The sequence below is a fragment of the Podarcis bocagei genome, assembly GCF_964188305.1.
Source record: "Podarcis bocagei genome assembly, chromosome: 11".
In the NCBI taxonomy this organism is placed as follows: domain Eukaryota; kingdom Metazoa; phylum Chordata; class Lepidosauria; order Squamata; family Lacertidae; genus Podarcis; species Podarcis bocagei.
Window position 1 is genome coordinate 3,215,845 of NC_138136.1, and position 26,563 is coordinate 3,242,407.

The following is a 26,563-nucleotide window of genomic DNA, read 5'->3' on the forward strand; positions in this document are numbered from 1 at the left end:
GAAGAAGCAGTTGACTCTCAGCACCGCGCCACTAGCCCCTCTTCGCTCCGGAGCCCGTAATTGGATTCCTTTACGAATTGGGGGGGCGCTAAAGGTGCCTGCCGAGTCCCATGGTCACAGGCTTCATCCGCCTGTGATTTTTTAAAGGGTCCCCGCTTCGCCGTAGCGGAACAGATCCGTTTTCCGTGGAGCCAGTCCCTCCGGATCAGAGGGAATCCGCCATTACTGATGGCGCCACCCCGGAAGTCCTATTGTCAGAAAGTTTCTTCCTGATGTAATCTCCTTTCTTGTAACTTGAAGCCATTGGTTCAAGTCCTACCTACCAGGGCAGGAGAAAACAAGCTTGTTCCCTCTTCCATGTCACAGCCCTTGAGATATTTGAAGATGGCTACCATATCTCCTCTCAGTCTCCTCTTTGCCAGGCTAAACATACCCAGCTCCCTCAGTCATTCCTCGCAAGGCTTGGTTTCCAGACCCTGGATCATCTTGGTTGCCCTTCTCTGCACACATTCCAGCTTGTCAGCATCCTTCTTAAATTGTGCTGCCCAGAAGTGGACACAGTATTCTAGTTGTGATCTGACCAAAGCAGAATAGAGTGGTACTATTACTTCCCTTGATCTGGATACTAGACTTCTGTTGATGCAACTAGAGTAGCATTAGCTTTTTTTGCTGCTGCATCACATTGTTGACTCATGTTCAGCTTGTGCTCCATTAAGACCCCTAGATTATTTTCAAATGTACTACTGGCAAGCCTGGTGTCCCCCATCTTCTATTTATGCATCTGGTTCTTCCTGCCTAAGTGCAAAACTGTACATTTGTCCCTACTGAAATTCATTTTGTTATTTTGGGCCCAGTTCTCCAATCCGTTAAGGTCATTTTGAATTCTGATTCTGTCTTCTGTGGCACTGCCACCCCTCCCAGTTTGGTTTCATCTGCAAATCTGATGAGCATCCCCTCAATTCTTTTATCCAAATTGTTTATAAAGATGTGGAACAACAATGGGCCCAGGACAAGACCCTGCGGCACCCCACTTGTCACTTTCCCCCCGGATGACATGGGACCGTTAATGAGTACTCTTTGAGTTCAATCAGTCAACCAGCTACAAATCCACCTAACACTTCCCTTGTTCAGCTACATTTTACCATATGAACTTTGGTTAACATCACCCAGTGCCACGCTTAACACTGATCTGACATTACCAAATTTACTGGAAGGGCAAGGAGATAGGAATGTTCCAGAAATAATGGGAAGAACCACTCATGGCAGGATATTCCTTCCTCCTATCAAGCTTCCGTTAAGCTTTGCTGGACTTAATTTTGATGGACTTTTAATGTGCAACGAATAACTGTATTGTTGCAAGATTATTCTTATTTTTTACCACCCTATTTTCAAAAATGAATTAATTCTTTTCTCCTGCTGCTATCAAATTTGTGCTTTGTTTTAAGTGTTGGTTGCATCTTGTAATTGCTTTTAGAAATTGGTCGTTGCACTTGCATTTCTATTGATTATATCATATGGTTTTAAGATGAAGCTGTTCATTGCTCTCCAGAAGATATATATAAATATCTCTCCAGGATATATATAAATAAAGAAGTGCCACTAACATAAGAATATAGGAAACTGGCTTATACAGAATCAGACCATTGATCCATCTAGCTCAGAATTATCTTCCCTGACTAGCAGCACTTTCCAGTGTTCCAGACAGGGATGTCCTCTGGTCTCACCAGGAGAAAGCATGTGATGCAGATACTCCACCACTGAGCTGTGGCCCTTCCTTACTGCTACTACTACTAGTACCACCACTAGTAGTAGTAGTAGTAGTAGTAGTAGTAGTAGTAGCAGCAGCAGCAGCAGCAGCAGCAGCAGCAGCATTAGAAGTAGTACTACCACTAGTACACAGTTTGAGAATCTGGGACTTTCTTTTGTCAAAACATCTGCAGAAAAAGAAATCAGATTACCAATTGGGTTCTATTTGTCACACTCAATAATTGTGGAAAGCTTTCATCAAAACTGCCAAGCCTACATATATTTCTGTGAGGATGTTTTGTTCTATTAGAAATGAAGAAACAATAAGGGGAGAGTGTTTGTTTTTTGTAGCCTTCAGTTTGTATTTCATGTTGTGCTGTGTTCTTTATAGCATTTTTTTATATTTTTAGTAGCCCACAGCAAGGTCATCATGATGAAAGGTCATCTGAAGATGCAGATGCTCCTCTGCCACAAAAGGCACCAGGGTCCTGCAACTGCCAAGCATGCTCTGTGTTCACTCTCAGAGGAAGGAATGGCAAGCATGACAAGGAAAGGACGCAGGTGTCTGCTAAGGACATCTGAACTCAGATGCCACCTGGGACCTCCAGCTTCCCTGCTCATTTCAGGACTTGTCTAGCCTAGTGCCTCCACTGAAGGTGATGATAAAGAGGGCAAAGTTGAAGGCAACCCATATGCCACATAAGCAAAGGAGATGTGACGCACTGCCAAGGAAGGGCACTGCAGCTGCTGAAATGCAAGGCTGCCATTTCTGGAAATTTTGCCTGCACCACACTGCTTGGATTTGTAGGACTATCAATGTGTGTGCCCAAGTCATGGTGAATGCCGCATTGGCATTGTGTTTTCTATATATATTTTTAAACTTGCACATTCTGTGTAGAGAGCTGTAAGGCATTGTGGTGTTGAAGAGTTTTAATATTTGATGTTTTATTGTGCTTTTATATTTGTTGGAAGCTGCCCAGAGCGGTTGGGGCAACCCAGTCAGATGTTCAGGGTACCAAAAAAAGAAAATTATTATTAAATTATTATTTGATGCAAATATGTAAAACAACTATGCATTTTGTAGAAAAAAAGAGTTTGGAAAGCAAGCCTCCAAATCATTTCATGCATTTATTCATTCTCTGCCCTTTACATCAGCAGAGAACATCAGCAGATTCTTGGATATGGGAGGGGTGAAATCTCCTCAAGGATCGCACCCCACCCCACCCCACCCCAAATAAACCCAAAATGGACAATGCCCCAAATTCCCTGTAGCCACTGTGCAATTGCAGGACATTAAATAAATAAAGTGTGTGTGTGTGTGTGTGTGTGTGTGTGTGTGTGTGTGTGTGTGTGAAGGATTGGTGAATCTGCCCATTTCAGCTTCTCTCAGTTTCTCATTCTTCCAATCTTAAGTTCAGTTCTGCACATTTTGACACTGTTTTGATTTTTCTTTTGAAGCACTCATGAAATTCACCAGCATTTTAGTGTCAATTTATTCCAAAGTACACAGTTTTCTATGCAGTTTTTTGCAATGGAATTTTGTGTGTTGTTGTTTTACTAATATATGCGTTTTATGAGTACTTTACACGAGCCTGTGCATTTTGTATACATTATTTGGCTGGATAACCACAACAAAAATTCAGAGAACTATAAATTTCTGCAGGATTACTGTATCAGTTTGTGAATTGTTTTGGAAAGTGTGATTTAAGAATATTCACCTTTAAATGTGAACTGAATCGAATTTCTCCTCGTGTGTGTGTGTGTATCTTTGTGCATATTTGTGACTGCAGTGAAAACTTACTTTGTTTTAGCTCCAGCAATCTTAAATTGCTGGCCTCAGCTATTCTTGCATTAAAATTATGAAAATATATTTCAGAACTGTTACAGTCTTCTTCCCCCCTTTTGCTTCCCCCCCCGCCACATCAACTTACAGCTCTCCTTCTTGTAATCTTCAAATTAGACATTTACTCAGTGCCCACTCCTCGTTCCTTTTTGCATTGCAATACATATTTATAGACCAGGAATTGCAGGGTACAGGGAAGGAGGATATATATGTGTGTGTTTTAATCTTCGTTCTCCTGAAAACAAGATGGAAATTTTGTGCACCATTTTAAAACAACAGCTAAGTTATTTACATTTGCAGTCGTAACACCTTTTTAGCATTTGTTCCAGTATAGCTAATTGTCTAATATAAAACAGTCCTTGGCAGAAAGGCAAACTGTTTCTTCCTTACAAGAAAAAGGTGCTAATGCACAGCACATACCCAATCCAGGTAACTGATGATTTGCTTATTTAACAAAGCTGATGTAACTAAGAAGGAACAGGTTGTACCCCAAGGGCTTTTGTACGATACCACAAAGAAATATCAAAGAAATTTAAATGTATTCTCATTAAACGTGGTGGCCCAGTTTCCAGGGCACAGCGCTGAATCATCCCAATCCATTCCATGAGAGTAAACTTCTAGTGACTTTCTTGACAACGGATCCAAAAGGAAGCCCTTCAACCCAGTTGCCTGAGGGAAATGGCATTTGGCTCTCCCACCTGAACTTGCTTGCAGCTTCAGGTATAAAAGAACAAATTACCGTATTTTTTGCCCTATAGGACGCACCGTCCAATAAGGCGCACCTAGTTTTTTGTGGGGGAAATAAAGGGGGGGGATTTTTTCCCCAGGCGCGGGGCTGGGGCGGGGGAAGCCCGAGCTTCCCCCGACCCCAGCCCCCAGAACAGGCAACTCTCTGCAAGCTGTGGGAGCCCAGTGCCAGGCTCCCATGCCTTGCGGAGAGCTGCGCTAAGTCTGGGCGTGCTGAGCTCAGCGCACCCAGCCTTCAGCATGCAGGCAACTCTCCGCAAGCCGCGGGAGCCCGGCGCGGGCTCCCACGGCTTACGGAGATCTGCGCGAAGATCGGTGCGCACTGACCCCTCTCGCTCTCCAGGCTTCATTTTTGAAGGGGAAAAGTGCGTCCTATGGGGCAAAAAATACGGTAAATTCAGCTCCTGCCCATTACAGAAAGGCCAAGGTCTAAAGATGCATTAAAATGTTTTTTTTTGGGGGGGGTATTACCAAATCCCTTATTTGCATTTCATTTCTTATTACATTTCTATTAAGGACCTTAATAGAGTCAACTGCCCTGAAAAAAATGGGACATCCCATTTTTTCTTACAAGAGGACAGCAGCTAATATGGTTACTGTGATCTTGTGTGATTTTGGGCCACGCGTTTTGGGGGCACTATGCCCCAAAACATGTTTTGGGGTACTGTGTAAGATTGCTGCCCCAAAAATCCAATTTAGGGTATTGATCTTGTGTGGTTCCCCGAAACACATGTTTTTTGGCAAGGTTCCAGAAAAAAAGTGTTTTTGGGGAAGCAGTGATCTTGTGCAGGTCATGTGAAGTGCATGGAAGTGTGGACCTGGAAGATGGCATCCCAGACTTGGGCTGCATTGAATTGGAAGGTATGCCTTTATCTATACCTCCAGGATCGAGAACCTCAGGTGGAGACTACTGTACAAAAGTACAATTTACATTCATTGCTCTGTCCACTTTTGCCCCTGACCCTGCCCACCACCGGCCCCCAGAAGGTAGTCTAGAAGGGAATGTAGCCCTCAAGCTGAAAAAAAGGCCTTCTAACCCTGATCTCATGTAAAATATCTGTCTTCAGGCATTCCTTTAGTGTTAGTTGACAAGTGAGAAGAAGACAGCTCACTATCTCAGCCTCCCCTCCTTCACCCTTTTCATCATCTTCCAGTTCATGGAGGGCAACTATCTACAGCCTTTTGAATCTGTGGAGGATCTCCTACATCTTAGAACCCTGAATAACTGAGCTTTTATGGGGGCTGTGTGACCCCATAAAGAACTCTGTCTTCCTACTTCCATGAGCAGATTAGTCTGTAGGATGTGCATCAGTGTTGTTTCAGCTGAAGGGAAAGAGGTCCTTCTGGGCTGATAGTAGCATCTCAACATAGCCAAGCAGTTGCTGAGGACCCAGCATCCCTGGAGGACACAACAGCATTTGAGTTGGCCTATCTGTCAGCTCCATTGCTTTGGCAGTTGTGGCCAGGGGAGAAGGCACCATTAGGATGTGCCCCAGAGCATTATGGGAACATCAAAACAGGTGAGCCGCAGACACTAACCCACCCCAGATTGGTGTAGTGCTATGGCTCCTTGCTGCAACATTATTGCCACCGAGATGAGGTGGAGCCTATGCCAGGGCATGCCCACTGAGTGACTTATTTCGGGAGTTCTCACATCTGGAGCTAGTTCTCTGACTAACTAAAAATCACACACAACACTTGTAGAGAAACCTATGTAAGCCTGTACCTAACATTCATTCTGATAGTATTTTACATCCACCACAAACACTGCTGTGGTTCTACCCTATGTAATATCATATATAGCCTAAGATTTTCAGAATATGATAATTCAAAAATCTAAATGACTAAACCATGAATATCTCATATACTTCTAAGGCTATTTTAAGAACTGAAGAGAAAGCTGTTGAATTGCACATGTACGTATGTCCATTCTGTATAACTTCAGATGTAGTCTTGTATTTGAACCCATTTCTTTGCTATGGCCAAATGTTCAGAAGCCCCATGACTGCTTTGCATCAGTCTAGCCATCAGTGTGAATGTTCATGCCATATATGGCTAAGTCCTACTGACTAGAGTTCAGTTAGCATCACCTAGGCTGTGCTGGTATTTATACCCCTCAGTGCTTGTGTGCATGCAATGATATATAGATTGTTCTGATAAAGGAATTACACTGATATACTTGTCCCGTGTCCCCATTCTTACAAAACTGCCAGAATGAATGATTGCTTAATGACTCAACTGCACGATAGATTTCATGCAGTTGTTAGGAAACCCCTATTCCCCTCCCAGAGCGACAATTCCCAGAGTGATCAATCCCTCTTACCAGGGAACTCTGGGAATTGTAGCTCTGTGAAGGTACTAGGGCTCTCATAGCAACTCTCTGCACCCTACAGTTCCTTTTCTTCTTGTTTTTGAAAAGCCATGACTGGCACAATACTGCTCTAATGTAAACTGCAAGTCCACCTAGTGAGCTTAATAGATGAGAAAGAAGTTCAAACCAGATTTCCCAGTTCAGACTCACGCTGCTCAAGATGCTATACCGCAGTGTTCTGCTTTTGACAGCCATGACAACCATGAGAGGCAGATTTGTGTCCAAATCCTTTTGAATATTTTACTGCCCTGGACTATTCTTAGAGTTTGTCTTTAGAAAATGGCCTTATATCTGCCTATCTATAATAGCTATCAATCTATATCACGTGCAACCCTAATTTCCAAGTGATGAAGGACTCTAAAGGTTCAAGCGCTTACCCAAGGTTCAGTTTCCTTGGGATGAAGGTTAACAGAGACGGTGGCATCTTCATAATGCATTGTTTTATTTACACATGTATACAACCTGAGCGAAGGATGAAGAGTTTCCCAGCGTTAACACTCCAGCTGATCTTGCTTCCCCATTAGGCTACCTAAGAAGCCCTAAGTCACCCTTTAGCTTCAGTACAGAGCAAGACATGCCTCTGTCTCTCCAGCCTCCAGTCCAAACTCACCCACACTACTTTCCTATTGATCTCCATCCTGGGATGATGGTGGCATCCAACCAGGTGAAGTGAGAAAAGGTCCACCCGTTTGACTAGGGCCGTGCAGAGCTTGTCTGAGGACGCAGGCAGCAGTCTTGCTAGTTATAAACTCAAACAAATAAGCAGTCAGTGCCTGGCACCCTCTGAGGCCAGGGGCGTGTGCATTTGGCTCGCTGGCTCCCCTGCATGGGCCTGAATTTGACTCTATGGCAACAGAATTCACTCTTTGGATGTGAATGGTGGATACTTAGCTGAGCAGCTCAAACTGTTCCCTTGACAAACTGGCCTGACCACTTCAGCAAGTTTCCTCCTATGGTTTTAGTCTTTATAGCTATATTCTGGTTAGAACTACAGTCGCCAATCCCTTATTCCAAAAGAGCCCCACTGACTTACATGGAGCTATTCTGAAGGAGGGGCTTTCAGAATTACAATGCAGGCATATTAATAAGTCTTCTCCTTGATCATATTTCCCCAAGGCTCCTCTTCTCCCCACCCAAGAATCCAGGGCTGAGTTACAGAAGCAGCCATGTCTTGTATATCTATCTTGCCTTTATTTGGTGTTCATGTGAAAAGAAAACCTAATTCTTTTTTCAGACATGGCTGGTACATTTCTGAACAGCTTGTGTATCTATCTGCCTTTGCTATGCTGACGTAATGGGAAGGCCTGTTTCACTAGCAATTTGCTTGATATATCCCATCCTAAGCATTTTAAATATGTACGTCTTAGTAGGCTGTGATGGCAGTTCATTTATTAATTTATGTTATTTTGAAGAACCTCTTCTCCCTCCACCCCAGTATTACATAAAGTAAAGCTCAAGAGCTCTAAGTCTTCAAAAGGCTTATTTTAATAAATATAAATGCACAAAAGAATGCATTTATATTAATTTTTTATTAGAGATCATCTCCTGCATGCAACAGAAGCTCACATTCATAGCCTATGTATTTGGTATGCATCATTAAATTTAAACACACAAACATGTGTGTGTGTTGTGTATCTAGATCTGATGGTTAAAAAAGATATTTTCCACATCTGAGGGATCTTATAAAATATATTTTAATTTTTAATTCACTTCTTTTAAGTGCAAAAATATCTGTTTTTCTGTGTACTTCTCAGGGTTTAAGGGTAAAAAAACATTGCAATGACGAGAATGCCAGAATCCGTTATCTGATTGTTTAACCTTAAGCCAACTCAGGTGTGAAAACTGTGGATGTAACTTTGAGAAATCATTTTGAATGTGACAGCAAAATTACTGTGTTGTGTTTGTAGGGGGGCTTTTTTTTTGTCATGGTGTTACCCGACAGAAACAATTCCTATATTATTCCTTACAGTGACAGTCTGGAAAAGAAGTATGTAGGCTTCTAAGAGGCGAGATTTTGCTGGTGCTGCTTTTATGGAGCTTTTGTTCACAAAGGGAATATGGCACAGTTAAAAGCAGTGAAGTCGTAAGACAGAGGAACTAGGAAGTGTGCCAGTAGCTTCTCTAGTGTGGTGAAGAAGCATGTGTGTGCATATGTGCATGTGAAAGAGAAAGGGGGAGCTTTCTCTAGTTGTGCATCTATGTGTGCACATGAGTGTGCATGAGCTGTTGCAGACAAAAACAGAATAGCAGCCAGAGAGCACAGGACTTAGACAATGTGCCACTGAGCTCAATAAATCTATACAATTTCTTTATACCCTGCAAGGTCATAGATGATGCTGACATTGGTCTCCTAGCAACACACTCTACTAACCTACTTTTTCCCCAATCATTGGAGATATGGGACGAGTGCTCTGAGCAGTATTTCAACATGTGGGGGGTGGGGATAAAATCAATGCAATGTCACTGCACTTGTGCAACATGCTTAAAAAGAGAGGGAACATGGATTTCCATGGGTTCAGTTTCTATTTGCACTGAACAATATGCTCCAGTTTAAAAGATTCAACCCCTAAGCCATCAAATCTTTGTTCAACTTTAAAAATACTGTTTCACTGAATAAAAGCTCGACATTTTGAGCATTTTGTATATATGCTTGAATTGATACATGTTACACCTGCAGTTTGGGCTTTAAATTGTTGACAACGTTAATCCTATAGAATAATGTGCCAAACCTCACCCACACAGTGTTGGGGGAAGAAAAAAATGGGAGCATAAAAGGATCAATGTGTCAGTTTCTAGCACTTTTGAATTTGCTGTACCTGTGACAATTTTTATCAGATCTGTTTGAAATTTGGCACATTTGTAAAGGTCATCATCTAGATCATGTATCCATACATGCACGTGTGCGAGCACACACACACACCTCAAGGTGATGCACAATGAAAACCTCTGAAACACACGCAAAAACACCATCAGCTAAATTGAAAACAAAACTAAACACTAAATAGATATCCATGGCAGAGACCCATTCATCCAGCTTGGAAAGCCTGTTGAGACAGAAGTATCTACAATTGTTTCCAGTTGTGGGTGCCTGTCACACCTCGAGAAGAAGGCAATCCCACAGAACTGGGGAAGCCCCACTGTTAGTAGCTCAACAGGTGCAGAATTGTTTCCCATAATTTAATGATGGACTTGTGAAATGCTTCTAAAAAATTCAGTGTTGTTGTATATATTCATTTGACAATATAGCCTGAGAGAGAATATGCCTATTTAAAGAAGAGCGTGATAAGAGTAATCCAGCCCAGTGCCACCCCTGCTCCCTCGCACAATATAGTCACCAACAGCATAAGTAGACCAATGATTGCCTTGATCGTCTGTGCCAGCCATGTATGCTGCTGCTGCATCTGATATGCAACTGTACAGTATAGTTAATGCAGGTTGGATGTACAACTCCACTAGTACAGACATAGCCAAAGGCACAATCCATTTACTCCAGGGCAATTCAATTGACTTAATAGGATTCATTGATCATAAGTCCAAATACATCTCTTTCAAACTGAGCAATGTTATTTCTGAAGTAGCCACCGTATTTTGCCATGTACAATAGCTGAGCATCTCAATTATCAATAGCCATGTACAAGGCCCATATCTTTCTAAACCCTAATGATGAATGGTTTAATTAAATAACTCCCCAGTGACAATAGCACCTTCACTTCAGAAAAGGGATATATAATATATAGCATCCTTGCAATAGTCACTATGTACAAAATTTGTGTTTGGTGTTTCCTTGTACTCTCATTTCCTTGTGTCCAACTTTATAAGCACAATAGCGGCTCTGCATTGTGTTTAAGTTCTGTAACTTAAACATTTACCTGAACATCTCAGTTATCATTTGCCAAAATATCTGTGCCCCCACCACGTGTTAAATATGTCTTATCTTTATGACATATTCAGCACTTTCCAGCTCTCACTTTACTGCTGCTGCTGCTTTGCCGGTGAGTCTTGGGGAGGACCGCTCCCCCTGCAAGCCCATTCTCCACCTTGGGCCTGGGGGCAGGCCCCATGCTCCACCTCAGCATATAAGGCTCCAAGGAGGCCTCGGGACATTGCTGCTGCCGCTTCGCCGTGAGTTTGCGGGGAGGACTCTTCCCCCTGCAAGCCCCCTCCACCAGGCCAGGGGGCGGGGCCCACACTCACCACCACCACAACTTTAAGGACACTGGTGCTGCTGCAGCAAATGTTTAAAATGTTTTTATATATTTTAAAGTGTTTTAAAAGTGCTTTTACTTTTTACTTTGTTGTACCACCATAAACGGTGGTTTTTATTCATGTATTTTTATTTTGTTTTGTTTTATTTTGGGTTGGGGTGGGATGGTTGTTGAGTGGGGTGGGGATTGGTTTTGTTTTGGTGTAACTGTTTTTTGGGGTTTTTTTTTTTTTTGCTTTTATATTTTGTAAATGGAGGCGAGTATGAGGCTTGGGATTCCTACTGTGGAGGGGCGAGGGAGATATGGCGGTGGGGGCAGATGTCATAGGCGAAGGGGATCGAGATACGGATATGCTCGTACCCCTTCCAATCTGCGCCCCATCCCGAGAGACGAGGGTAGGGTGAGCAAGGATTACTCACCTCCGTCACTGGTGTTGTGCAATGCCAGGTCTATAGGCAACAAAACCGCCACCCTGCGAGATTTCTTCACCTCGCAGGGGGTCGACCTGGCTTGTGTAACGGAGACCTGGGTGCGCGAAGGGGAAACTGTTACCTTACGAGAGATGGCACCCCCGGGTTTCTCCGTCCTCCACCAGTCACAGACTGTGGGCCTGGGGGGGGAGGGGTGGCATTATTAATCCAGGAAGATTGTTCTTCCAGGGCTCTACCATCGCCATTGATCCCCGGCATTGAATGTGTTGGCCTAGTGTGGGGCTCCGAGGTGAGCTTGGCTGTCTGGCTGGTGTACCGGCCACCTAGCGCACCAGCAGCCACCCTGTCAGGCCTGCTGGAGGCAGTGGCCGGCTGGGCCTTGGAGTTCCCTAACCTATTGGTACTGGGGGACTTCAACATCCATGCTGATGCCAGTCCCTCCTTCACAGGCTCTGGACCTGGTGTCTTCCATGGTGACACTAGGGCTCTCCCAGTTTGTTTCGGGCCCCACACACCAAGCAGGCCACACGCTGGATTTGATCTTTGGTGTCGGTATAGATGTGATCATGTTTCCTTCAATGAAGGTGCCATGGTCTGATCACTACGCTCTGAAAGCCAGGATTGACGTTCTACCCCCACCCTGCTTAGGTGGTGAGCCGATTTGGGATCACCCGCAGAGGCTGATGAACCCTGATAGATTCCGTCAAGCCTTGCGGGACCTTGCTCCCCCTGGCGACTCATTGACTGAGCTTGTTGAGGGCTGGAATACCCAGCTCCTGGCAGCCATCGATGAGATCGCACCTAAGCGCCCTCTGCGACCCCGCAGAAACCGGGCTCCCTGGTTTACCGAGGAGCTTCGGAAAATGAAGCGGGACCTCAGACGGCTAGAGCGAGTATGGCGGGGTGCCCGTGACGGAGCTTCAAGAACATCTTATAGGGCTTTTATGAAAACCTACGAGATGGCAGTGAAGGCCGCTAAGAAGTCCTACTTCTTGGCCTCCATTGCATCTGCTAGCTCTCGCCCGGCACAATTATTTAGTATAATTTGGTCTTTAACGTCCCTCAAAGGACAGCCAAATTTAAATAACAATTTGACACACAGCTGTGAGGCATTTGCGAGCTTTTTTGCGGAGAAGGTTCTGTTGCTCCGCCATGACCTCCCTGCCAATTTGGATACAATAAAGGAACTGGAGGCCCCTCGACTGTCCTCGGGTCCAGTATTGGACCACTTTGACCGGATATCCCCAGCCGATGTGGACAGACTCCTCCAAGCTGGAAAGCCCACCACCTGTCCTCTTGACCCGTGCCCGTCTTGGCTGATTAGAGCGTGTCCAGACGAGGTGCGGGCCCCCCTGGGGGATATCATCAATTTGTCCCTTGGCACGGGGACATTCCCAGGGGAACTGAAGGAGGCAGTGGTGCGCCCGCTCTTAAAGAAAACATCATTAGATCCCTTAGATCTATCCAATTATTGCCCGGTTTCGAATCTTCCATTCCTGGGTAAGGTGATTGAGAGAGCGGTTGCTGAACAGCTTGGTAGGTTTCTGGATGAAACATCGGCTCTGGATCCATTCCAGTCCGGCTTCCGCACTGGTCATGGGACCGAGACGGCTCTGGTCGCCCTAACATATGATCTCCGCAGGCAGCTGGATCGAGGCAGGTCGGGGCTGCTGATTCTTCTAGACCTATCAACAGCCTTCGACATGGTCGATCACGAATTCCTGGACCACCGCCTTGCCGACGTGGGGATCCAGGGCACAGTCCTACAATGGCTGCGCTCGTTTCTCTCTGGTTGGGGACAGAGGGTGGCGCTTGGAGGGGAATTGTCATCGCGCCACTTCTTGGTGTGTGGAGTGCCCCAGGGTGCGATACTCTCCCCGATGCTTTTTAACATCTTTATGCGCCCCCTCACCCAGCTTGTCCGGAGTTTTGGGCTGGGCTGCCATCAGTATGCTGATGACACCCAACTCTATCTGTTGATGGATGGCCATCGTGACTTGGCCCCAGACACACTGATCAGATGCTTGGAAGCTGTGGCTGGATGGTTACGTGGGAGCCGGTTGAAGTTAAATCCTTCGAAGACAGAGTTCCTCTAGCTGGGACGGGACGATATGGGATTGAGGGGGCAACTCCCATCTCTTGCGGGGGTACCCGAGGTACCACTGTATTTGTAACTGGGTGGGGTTATCTTCATTTTATTTGTCACAGGTTCATATATTGATATGCCTTTCCAGTGTTGGAAGGTTTCTAATATATGTTCCTTCCATATCTGGAACTTTCCCAAATTAGTGCCATCTCTCTTAAATCACCTGCTATTTTATGAAGAAAATAAATTTGTCATATTGAAAGAGTGAAAAAATAAAGATTTATATTGGTTGAAAGCTTTTTATATAGGCATTAGACCAAAATCAGGAGATCAACCCAAAATGCAACTTGCAGAACTTGATTCCAAATTGTTCAAGAATTACACCTAATGGCAATTCCAGAAGTGGTCAAGGCCACAAGACTGCCCTGGAAATATGATAGACACAAAAGGAATAGCAAATAAAGTTGTCTGAAATATATAAAATCCCAAAATTCCTGGTTTTAGAACTGTGGTTATGTTCTGGGTTTTGCCTTATCCTGTAGTTCTTTTTTCAAAGTTGTCGCTTTACTTAAATCTCTGACCGGTTCCAGTGTGTTTCTAACAGACTTGACAAAACAATAGTTAAAGACAGTGATTTAATTGTAAATATTTGAAGCATTCTTTCTTCATTTAGATGATTTCTAACCAGTACTTCAATAATAATAATAATAATCCTAGAGTGATGATACTATGTTGATACAGGTACAAAACAGCATTTGGTAGGTAGGCATACATTTGTCTATTTGCATTTTAACACAAAATATAAGAGCAACATATTTCATCTGCAAAGAGATTTACACACAAACACCTCCCAAAAATAGTGTTACATAAGAGATTAGTTTTGCTGGTCTTGGCCTGTGCCTTGCCTCTTGGATGCATATGCTGCAGCTGCTAAAATTAAGACAAAGCTCCTGCCATCACTTATAAAACTCTGCTACCTCTTTTGATCCTCACAGAAGACAAAAGGTTCATAGTCAGATTTTGCCTCTTCCCAGGGTGGGAAGAGGGAGCCCATTTTCAGTATTTAAAGGAATTAAGGGGCTGCTGCAAGAGATAAGCAGTCTTTACAAAAGCAGCGCCAATTGTTTATTGTGCTGACTGTAGCAATGAAAGAAATTCTCCTTCGAAGCACAAAACAAGGATCCTTTAAGGTAGTCTTGGCAACAACTTGCACTTGTTTTTTCACACCTGCTATTAGTTTCCCTGGCTCTCTTTCTCCTCACCTGAGTGGCTAGTGTAGTTTGGAAAGCCATCATATTCTATCTGTAATGAGAGCTATGTTTTTTGTAAGGAGGGTAAAAACAGAGGTTGGATTGAGGAGGTTTGAAAGATTACTATCTTTTTTTTAATTGTATGATTGTCTCTCCAGCTTCTTCAAATATTTGTTCTAAAAAAACCAATGAGTTGGCTTAGTCTGTGTTTGCCTTCTTTCATCTTCAAATATTTGAGCCAAGTTCCGCTACCTTCCAAAAATGGTATACAAAGCCTCCTTAAGTCTTATTTCTGAAATCCTAAAGAGCAAACCCTTCATTTTCAAACTGTGCCTCCAAAGATGTTTCACTTTCTCAATGGGATTGCAAGGAAATAATGCAAAGCAAGTTTGACATGATGGATTGCTAAGCAAGGACTGGTTCACACTCATGTGATTTAACCGTACATACATGCATACAGTGGAGAAGCAAAGTCACTCATATGTCCCAGTCACAGAAGCAGTGTACTATGGGTAGGATCCAATGAAGTCCTTGCATGAGCAGGATGACTTCTGCTTGTGCAATGAAGTGTCCCCTTGCTTTCCTTTCTTGCACCCACCCAAAACTGCTCCAAGGCATTGGTGGGGAACCCAGTGAATATCTGGAGGTGTGTGTGGAGGGACTAGAGGGAGGGGAAGTTCAGTTGTGCAAGAGGAAGTTGTTCCACTCACACTATTACTTTGTTAGATTCAACCCAGCGTGCTCTGAGCAAGGCTGCTGTGAAGCAATTGGAATTGAATAACCTGTGCACTTTGGTACCATTGTGACTCATGTCTCAGTCCTACATATGTTAATGGAAGAAAGTTCCATTAAAAAGAAACATTGAAATTATTTCCAAATAACCCGTTCAGGAATGGGATGGAAAGCATTCTGTACTAGGCAGAGGGCACCCTCGGTAGTGGCACTCTCCCTATGGAACACCTTCCCTTCAGATGTCAAGGAGATAAAGAACTACATAACTTTTAGAAGACATCTGAAGGCAACCCTTTATTGGGAAATTTTTAATGTCTAATGCTTTACTATATTTTTATATATGTTGCAAGCTGCCCACAGTCAGATGGGTGCGGTATAAATAATAAAACTACTACTACTACTACTACTACTACTACTACTACTACTACTACTATTACTACTACTAGATTGCTTTTCTCTGGGTGGATGACAGAACTATGCCAGACATTTCACTTTTTTTGTTGATCTTAGTAGTCTTATAACTTTTTGGGCATACTGAAGTCAAAACTGCTGCACATGCTTAGCGATTTCAGACACAATATTCCCAAGGTCTCTAGCCCCTTTTATTTTCAATATAGACCTATTCACATTCATCACAATATGCCACACATATGCTCCACATGTGTACTAAACTGTCACAAGAAATAGATTTGGAAGGAGAGTGTTGACCATTTGTACTCACAGTGAAAGAAGAGAGAAGCGGAGGGGGAAATAGCCAAAAAGGGAAATCAACTTCAACTTTTCATGACCTCTAAATCAGGAAAGGGAATCCAGTTGTTGTCAGACACCAATTCCGTTTAGCCCCAGTCAGCAAGGCCAATGGCCAGATAGGGTGGAGGTTTCAGTCCACCAATGTCTGGAGCTCCATGACTTCTCCATCCCTGTTCTAAATAGTCAGGTGAGTTAAGTAGGGATGGTGACAGCAAATTGTCTTGCAAAACAAACTCAGGGCCCAAAATGGCAGAATTAATAGTCATAACTTTCATTGGTATGTTTTATATCTTATACCAAAGTACAGTGGTGCCTCGCAAGACGAAAAGAATTCGTTCCGTGAGTCTTTTCGTCTTGCAATGTTTTTCGTCTTGCGAAGCACGGTCCGTCGCAACTGCGCCTCTTCAAGCAGCTTTTTAAAAAAAGCGCAAGACGTTTTCGTCTTGCGAAGCAAGCCCATGGGGAAATTCGTCTAGCGAAGCAACGCAAAACCAAAAAACCCTTTCGTCTAGCGAGTTTTTCGTCTTGCAAGGCATTCGTCTTGTGGGGCACCACTGTACTCAAAAGTATTGTAGAGGAAGACATATATAAGTCAGCATGTGGATTTATATAGCCTCGTCTGTTTAGTATTGCTCACATTTTCTCTCTCAATACATGAATGAATATATATTGTTTGTGTATTTTTCCATTTTGAGCATCCTGCTATTATATGCATTTCTTATGCCTATTTTACAAGGCTTCTCACAGTTCATTCTTTCACTCTCATGCTATGCCAATATCCAACTCAAACATAAGGTCTGAGTATATTGACACTGAGTAAAATGGGAATTTGCTTTAAACTGCATAAATATTGAGAATACAAAGATCCTTGGAACTGCCTTTTAAAAGTCTATCCAGGGAAAGCGTAAAGAAGTTAGGTGTCCCTGTAAAGAAAACAGTGAGCTGTCTCCATGCGTGTGCTTTCCATTGCCTTTCTTTTCAGGTAAGTCACCCCATAACAAATTTATTGAGTAGAGAAAGGATCCCATGCCATGTACCTCTAAGAATCTGACCACTGTACAAAAACAGCAAAGTATAGACTGATTTTATTTACAGCCCAAATCACTTAGGTTTTGGCACTGGGATGGGGGATAATATATTATTTGCTGGATGTCCATTTCAAGTAGTAGGAGCAGCCAGCATGAAGGGGGAATGCTGTGGGCAGGGTGGGGCAAGGAGGGTGTGGCCCTCAGGCCACCCTGTTGGGGGTGCTGGAACAGTTCCACCCATGCAGCTGCCCTGCCCTGCTCTGTGGCCCTGTGACTTCTTGATGGTCACTCCTGCTACACTGCAAATATAAATACTGTTTGGGGTGGGGATGAATCTGTAACCTTGTCCATTTCAGTTTCTCTCAATTTTTCATTTTTCTGCTCTTAAGTTCAGCTCTCCCCATTTCCACATCAGTGTGGGCATTTATTAAATTTCTTGTGAAAATTCATCAGCATTTTTGTTTCATTGTCTCCTAATAAACATGCAAAGCAATTTCTCCTAAAGTAATGCAGTTTTGTGCTCCCCCCACCAATATATGCTTTTTCTAAAATCACACTTTACCCAAGTACTGTATGTGCATTTTTGTATACAATACTTAGCTGGAAAAGTGCATTGCAAGATTTGAAGAGGTGCAAGTTTTGAAGGATTGCTGTGTTTTGGTTCACATATTATTTGGGAAAGTGCAAATTAGGTAGGTTTACCTTTAAACGCAAACAGAATTGAATTTCCCCTTTCCAGTCATAGCCCAGCAGACACAAAATATCGAATCAACCTAAGGTAGTTGCTGATGTTGTCTTCCATTCATTTGCTGTTTGGCTTTACCTTTTATACATTCAAATTTATAATTCCTGCCTCCTAGCACACCTTCCTACTTCTAGAATTTTTGAGTGTGTTTTGTTTGTCTGCTAGTGGTTGTTTTTGGTTGTTGTTGTTGTTGTTTGCTATTGTCATCTTTTTAGTCTGTTTGCATATGGACTAACTGCACTTGGACCATATCACAGTAAAACCAAATGATAGCTACGAACTGGATAAGAATGCTGTACACCTAAATACTGACAGCATTTTTAAACATTATGTACATTGTGTGTGAGCTAAATAGCTTGAAAGAGAACAAAAAGTGACTGAGCAGAGAGAACTAGATACAAAAAAACCCCCAACCACTATGATATTTCATTTGGATTTAACACCCACCATACAGGGTACATTTGATTAAGTCTGTGGGAAATTAAAATAAAATGTTTTTTTTAGGAATAAGAGCCTTTACAGAATGTTGTAATCACCCCTGCCATCTAAACTCGGCATCCTCTTGCTGACTGCAAACATGTTGTAATAATATGCACTATTCACGTGAACAAAATTAAGCAGCCTAATAATAATAATAATAATAATTTTTTATTTATACCCCGCCCTCCCCAGCCAAGGCCGGGCTCAGAGCGGCTTACGAGCAATAATAAAAACAAGATGAGTGATTACAACTTAAAAACAAAAATAAAATACAACATTAAAATAATGGAACATTAAAATATTAAAATGGAGCCTCATTGCAGGAGAAGGAAAAGAAAAAAGAAAAAGGGGGCGGAGGGAATCAAATTGGCTCCAATCCAAAGGCCAGGCAGAACAACTCTGTCTTACAGGCCCTGCGGAAAGAGATCAGATCCTGCAGGGCCCTGGTCTCATGAGACAGAGCGTTCCACCAAGTTGGGGCCAGTGCTGAAAAGGCCCTGGCTCTGGTTGAAGCCAATCTAACTTCCTTAGGGCCTGGGACCACTAGAGTGTTGTTATTTATGGACCTTGAGGCTCTCCGTGGGGCATACCAGGCGAGGCGGTCCCGTAGGTACGAGGGTCCTAGGCCGTGAAGGGCTTTAAAGGTCAAAAGCAGCACCTTAAATCTGACCCTGTACTCCACCGGGAGCCAGTGCAGCTTGAAAAGCACTGGATGAATATGCTCCCATGGCAGAGACCCTGTGAGGAGCCTCGCTGCAGCATTCTGTACCCGCTGGAGTTTCTGGGACAGCTTCAAGGGCAGCCCCGCGTAGAGCGAGTTACAGTAGTCAAGCCTGGAGATGACTGTTGCATGGATCACTGTGGCCAGGTCGGGGCGGGAAAGGTAAGGGACCAACTGCTTGGTGCGGCGAAGGTGGAAAAATGTCGCCTTGGCTGTTGCTGTGACTTGCGCCTCCATGGAAAGGGAGGCGTCAAGGATTACACCCAAACTCTTAACGGAAGGCAATGGCACTAATTGGGCCCCCGCAAGAGAAGGGAGTTGGTCCCTCATCCCCATGCTATCCCGACCTAGCCATAGGACCTCTGTCTTCGAAGGATTTAGTTTCAATCGGCTCCCACGAAACCATCCAGCCACAGCTTCCAAGCATCTGGTCAGTGTGTAAGGGGCCGAGTTGGTGTGGCCATCCATCAGTAGATAGAGCTGAGTGTCATCAGCATATTGATGACAGCCCAGCCCAAAGCTCCGGATAATCTGGGCAAGAGGGCGCATAAAGATGTTAAAAAGCATTGGGGAGAGAATTGCGCCCTGCGGCACTCCACACACCAAGGAGTGGCGTGACGACATTTCCCTCCCTAGTGCCACCCTCTGTCCCCGACCAGAGATAAAAGAGCACAACCAGTTACGGGCTATGCCCTGTATCCCCACGTCTGCAAGGCGATGGTCCAGAAGATCATGATCGACCATGTCAAAGGCTGCTGACAAATCTAAAAGGATCAGCAGTCCTGACCCGCCTCGATCCAGTTGTCTACGAATATCATCTGTTAGGGCAAAACCAGGACGGAAACCGGACTGAAATGGATCTAATGCCGATGTTTCCTCCAGAAACCTACCAAGCTGTTCAGCAACCGCTCTCTCAATTACCTTACCCAGGTATGGAAGATTTGAAACTGGGCGGTAATTGGATAGGTCTAAGGGATCTAATGAAGTTTTCTTTAAGAGTGGACGCACCACTGCTTCCTTCAGTTCCCCTGGGAATGTCCCCGTGTCAAGGGACAAATTGATAATTTCAACCAGGGGGGTCCGCGCAACATCTGGACAATCCCTAATCAGCCAAGACGGGCACGGATCAAGGAGGCAGGTGGTGGGCCTACCAACTTGGAGGAATCTATCCACATCAGTAGGGAGTATCCGATCGAAATGGTCCAACACTGGACCTGAAGTCAGTCGAGGGGCCTCCAGTTCAGTCACTGTGTCTAAATTGGCAGGGAGGTCACGGCGGAGCAACAGGACTTTCTCCGCAAAAAAGCTCGCGAATGCCTCACAGCTGTGGGTCGAATTTGTGCTTAAATTTGGTTGTCCTCCTAAGGACGTTATTGACCTAATTATTCTAAAAAGTTGTGCCGGGCGAGAGCTAGCGGATGCAATGGAAGCTGCAAAGTGAGATTTCTTAGCAGCTTTCATAGCCATCTCATAGGCTTTCATAAGCGTCCTATAAGATGTTCTTGAGGCTCCGTCACGAGTCCGTCGCCATACTCGCTCTAGCCGTCTGAGATCCTGCTTCATTTTCCGGAGCTCCTCAGTAAACCAAGGGGCCCGGTTTCGACGGGGTCGCAGAGGGCGCTTAGGCGCGATCTCATCAATGGCTGCCAAGAGCCGGTTATTCCAGTCCTCAACAAGGTCATCTAATGAGCCTAGCAATATGACTTGCACAATGACTCATATCATAATATTTGATATTGGAGCAGACCTCTTATATAATTTTGTCCTTCCAAATCCATCAACTAATTATGTTGAAGAAACTCTCACCTCAACTTCTCAAATCAGTGGAACGTTTATTGATGGTCCAAATTATATTACTTTTCCAAAACCGTGCAACAGGGAAATGCGAGTGAAGATGAGCTATTGTTAAACAAGCAGGAAGATATGGGTGGAAAAGTCAACAAGAGGAAGATGATACTTGACACACCTTTGTTCCGTGCAAAGTCCACAACTTTAGGTCTGTCACAGAGAAACAACCAAGAGGGTTGTAGTGTAGAGATCCTGGGGGCCTTCTCTCATTTAAGGTAAGGAACAGCAGGAGCCTCCCTGTCATCTTCTCAGAAGAGACTTCAGCTGTTTCTTACTGTCTTCAAACCACAAGTCAAATGAGAGCTTTAGGGAAGGTTTCTGTGTGCAAAATGTCATGGTGGGTAAGCAAGTGGATTTATAGACGCCTGATAAGAAAATACGAGTAGTTGTGAGATGTAATTCTTAGGCAACCATGTTCTATTACATTCCAAAAGAGGTCTAGGAAGGTTTGGGGTGTGTTCCCTTCCCTCTTGGCTCATGTCCTGGGAACCAACTAACTTGGGCAGTGCTTTTTTTCCTTACAAAATGTTTAGGGGTACATTTTGACTCAAGAAAATCACCAATTTATAGTTCAAATTGGTAAAAATAAATACAGTAAATGGACAAAAGTACAAAGCTTCACAAAATGTTTAGGGGTATGAGTACCCCCAGAAAAAAGCACTGAAATTGGGTATTGTCAGGGGCTGCCTCAGGTCTCAGCTCACAAAAGACCAACGCCAAGCTCTTCTTATATACAAGGATGTTTATTGCAGTTCATTATTGGTTCCACAACCGAGGCTTGCAGCCCCGCGTCTCTTAGCCTAGACATTTGAAGTCCCCTCTGAATCGGTCCCGCCCCTACACCAGTTTAAGAGGCTTGTGCTAGACCACCTCTTCCTGTCCCTTCTTTTCCGCAGGGTCTTTCTGCCCCCCTGGGTTCCTTCCCTCCTGCTTTCCCCTGACGCGGATCCCTCGGATGCCTGCTCCCCCCTCCTTCGTGCTTTGGGGCCAGGCTCCTCCTCCGGGCTCTCTGCATTTCCGCGCGCCTCCACATTTGAACTTGGCGCGCGTTCGCTACCCCTGACCTTCCTTTTGACAGTTACACTACTCCCTGTACTACTCTCCTCCCCTTCCGGCAGGACGTCCTGCCCCGATCTCCTTCCCCTGTCTCCTTCCTGCTCTGCTCCGTGTGTCACACTGGGAGCTCCACCCTCTTCACTCCGTTCCTCCTGGGAAGCCGACCCCGATCTCCCACTCCCACTCGGGGTTTCCCTGCTGCTTCCCTGCTCCTGGCAAGTCCCCCCTGTGACCCCCCTTGGCTTGACCAGGGGCGCCCCCTTCTGGGAATCCTCCGATTCACTTGAGAGACTCATGGAAGACCTCAAGTCATTGTCATCCTCTTCCTCACTGTCCTGGGATTCTTCCCCATCGCTCTCCGTCTCCCCCCTCACCTGTGCCTCTGTCCCTGAACCCCTGACAGGTATACTAATGTTATTTTAGATAAATAATTTAAGAGGAAAATCACACAAAAACTGCATCTAGGGATAGTTAAAATTTCCCAAGAAAAATGCAGAAATCTGAACAGATAAAAAAATGCCAGGTATGTTGATCTGGCATTCAACTGCCTCAGGACACAATGTAGAAGTGTGCCTATCATATTTACAATGGAAGTTCTACTGCTTTTATTCTAAGTGCTGTCAATAATAACATCCATCACCCTGTAAGATTTTCATTCTCAATAGACATAAAAAGCATAGAGGATCTTCTGCTTTGATTAGTCAAGTTTTCTGATAACCCAGGAGGGATTGATTTAAATTGAGAAGATATAAATCATAAAAAGGAAAAGGGACTTAACTTAAATAACTATTAATTTCCATTAATTGTTTTAAAGAATTGGCTGATAAATTCATTTCTTAATCATTTTCTAAACCCTAAATGAAGGTATCACATAGTCTTCAAGACCTGAGGCTTGACTATTTTTGCAACACCTGATATCTTTGTTGAAGTTTTTGACTCACAAGAACAACAAAATGACGTAACCCGGGTGATATAGTTGGGATGGAGGTCCACCTCAGTCAAACAGATGATTCAAGTAAGTTTATTTCAATTCAAGAAATGCAATGAACTTCAAAATAAAACATAAGAGCCCTATCAGGTCAAAGGTCTATCTCAATGCCATATTAAACCCTGTGGAGGCTCCTAGGTCAAAATCTCTGTGCCTGTCAGGGACTGGGCAGAGGAGGAATGGTGGAGACTGCCTCCCCAGTCCAACCCTTCTGGAGAAGAAGAAGACAGTTCAGAATTACAACGGGTTTGAGGGAGGTCACAGCTCAGAAGCAGATGAGAGTAAAAGCTGGGAAATAATGGGAGAGGAGGAAGAAGAAGAGGAATCACCGGGGGGGGGGGCGATAGCTGATGGACACAGGGTCTTTAGAAAGCATTCCAGACCTCCCCTCTCTCAGAACGTGGCGAGCCTTGAAAGTAGGAGAGCAAAGAGCTCAAAGGCAGAGGGCACTTATCAGCACCCGTAGGGATGGTGAATGAGGAAGTGGAAGAGACGGGGGAGGGTCCAAAGCCCCTCTCTGTAAATATTGAATAAAAAGCAGGTGCTAAGAAACATTCCTTGTCTTTGTACGTTCCTGGGCAACCAGCCATGGGAGTTGCTTGCAGCCACCTAACAGTGCCCTCCTCACAAATGATCACTCGATACGTTTTTGATTTTACCAACCAATCATTTTAATAAACCAATTTTAATACACAAAACATACAGTATTTATTCGATCTGTTGTCATGGGACCCCTAAAAGGCATGGGGTCCATAGGCCAGTGCCTACTCTGCCTATTTGGTCACCTGGCTCTGGTCTATCTAGTGCAGGATTATTCTCCTGCAGCGGCCAACCAAGTGGAAGTCCACAAGCAAGACGTGGACACAGTACCTGTGTGGATCAGAGAGGCAATGGTAGATGCAATGAAAACCTCTCTATAGGGGAGACAACCGATGTAGCTGGGCCAAGTAGACAGCTGGCTTTGTGGCATAGCAAAACATTCTTTCATCCACACCTCTTACCAGAGGCCTTCAGTGTAATATGTCTCTGTGTGGGGATACCCTTGAACCTGGTCCAGAAACTCCATCAAAGGTATGTAGTTATACTGTAGGTAAGGACCTGTGGTGTAGTGTGGAGAAGCGAGGGGTGGAACTCCTGCCAGCCGGGAGCCTGGACTTTTCCCATCCTGTGCTGGTCCTTCCCCGGGGCCTTCCCTGGTGTGCGTCCTTGAGTGAGGCATGCACTCTGCAGAGGGAGCACTGAGAAGAGAGCTGACCGCTCACCCAGGATCCGCTGCTGCCCGCCCTCGCACTGCGCAGCCAAGGAGAGGTGGCAAGGGAAGGACTGTGCTTGGTGCCTCAGGCTGCTCTCTGTGGTCCTCCTCCTAGACCTGCTGCAGCTCCAGCCCTGCTTGAGATGCCACCAAGTCTGTCAAGAAGCACCAGCCACTGCTCCTGCTGGGAGCTCATCAAGCTGAGAGGGTGAATGTGGTGACCAGAAGGCGACCTCCATGAGGAGCAGCCTCTGCAGGGGCACAGTGAGCAAAATCCACTGTTGCTTCCTGCATGATGCCCACACTGAGGTTAGGGGGTACAATCCTTGCCTTGCCTCAGGCACTGGCAATGCAAGCTATGCCACTGGTGGGACAGACTATCAACACTTAACACCAGTGCCTAGAAGTTTGCACTGGCTGCTTTCATGATATTCAGCAAAGTTCAGGGTTCTTATATTAGTTTATAAGGCGCTTAACAACTTGCGTCCAGAAAAACTTAGGAACTGCCAGATCCCTCTGTCCAATCACAGAGATCTTTGGAAGAGTCACTATCACTGATCCTCCATGGCTTGGCACATAGTTTGTATCTACCAGGAGCTGTGTGTTCAGTATTGTGGGGCTGCTTCTGTGGAAGTGCCTCCTGGCCAAGATGAGACAGTCCCTCTCCCTGTTGAGCTCCAGGTGCTTTCTATTTCAGCAGACATTTCAAGAGGCTGGGAGTTTGCTGTTCACTTGATTCATTTATTTGATCATCCCTTGGATGCATTTTTATTTCTATTAGAAGCTTCAGTAACACCAGAGGGCTAACAAACACAGACAGGAGAAGGTGGTTTCATTCCCTCTATATCAAGGTGGAAAACGACAAAGGTCCAACTGAGCACTCAACTATGAAGCCTGTTTTATTTGAAATAAAGAGGCGGCAAGAGCGAGTTATTTGCACCCTTTTTAATGCTTGAGAGACTGAGCTCTTATTAAACAGAGCTGCTGCTTAGATGCCCAGACAGAAGGTGGTTAGAAATAAACAAATGAGCAGGGATCAGGCTGTAGGGCAGTGTTTCCCAACCTTTTTTGGGCAAAGGCACACTTGTTTGATGAAAAAAATCTCGAGGCACACCACCATTACAGCCCCATGACGTCAGCGCGCAGCGTCACGCCGGGAGGGACGCACGAAAGTGTAAGTTTCAATTTTTTTCCCTCCCCCTTGCCGGGGAACCTCCAAGCTTTGGGGGTGGGGGGGGGAGGCAGCAAAGCGAGGCAGGAAGGAGAGCGCGGCTTGGCTGGGTGAGCTTTGGCAGGGGCAGGGAATGAGAGCCGTGAGGCGGGCGCTGCGGACGGAGGCGCTGCCCGCCGAGCTCGCAGGCAGCCAGGCAGGCAGACGGCGAGAGCCCCGCGCTGGGCGGCCTCTCCTCGCCGCCGCCGCCCCGCCTCTCGCCACCCGACTCTCCCGCCTCCCTCCAGGCAACATCTCGCGGCACACTAGTGTGCCGCGGAACAGTGGTTGGGAAACACTGCTGTAGGGTGTGTTCCTTCGCATATTGCCATTGCCTGATCCTTCTCAAGTTCACTGTTAACTGCTCTTGTTCCCCAATTGGTTCCTGCCTCTGGCCTTTAGCAGTTATAGTATATGGCTAAAATTTCTGGTCCATTCCAAGTCAGTAGGATTCTTGTTTCAAATTTGTAATCTTCAATTAGTTTGATTTTAGCAACCCTAGTCAGACATCGACACAGATTAGTCTGATCTTAAATGAACTAGCTGAACTAATCAAACTAATTGAAATAGAAGTTTCAGTTAATTTAAAATGCTAACTAAGTACGTAAATCAAATATGAAATTTGCCAAGGCTCTCAAAGGGTGAGAATTATTATTTGAACACTTTAGTTCAACCACAAAGTATCCGGCCATTTAATTTCAAGATGTGGCCAGAGCATTCTAGAGCTTTGGGGAGAAGGGAGGTCCCAGCAAAATAAAAGAGAAGGAGTAGCTATTATCTAAGATGTACGTTTAGCTGTAGAGCGTTGCACACACCTTTTGAATTTAACACATAGACTTTTCACTTTACTACCAAGACCAAAGAAAGTAAGGGAAATAATGGGAACCACAAATTCAGCTGACAATCAAGTTATCTGACTGGGCTGGAAAAGAGATGTAGCTTCTAATTCTAAGCACACTTGTTTGGGAAAAATCAATAGGGCTTAGAGCGATTTTGGTAATGATGATCAAAAACAGTACAGTACCCTAAGACAACAGGGGGTTTGAGACACAACATTCCCTTCACCTGCATCTC

At 44.7% G+C, this 26,563-nt stretch overlaps 1 long non-coding RNA gene across 1 annotated transcript in view; it reads left to right on the forward strand.

Annotated features, from left to right (window-relative positions):
* The first annotated feature begins 301 nt into the window (after nucleotides 1–301).
* Nucleotides 302–26,563, forward strand: part of LOC308597891 — a 345,019-nt gene continuing 318,757 nt past the window's right edge. Inside the window, exon 1 of the long non-coding RNA XR_014013258.1 lies at nucleotides 302–650. This is a non-coding gene — a long non-coding RNA (uncharacterized lncRNA). The remainder of the gene's footprint in view (nucleotides 651–26,563) is intronic.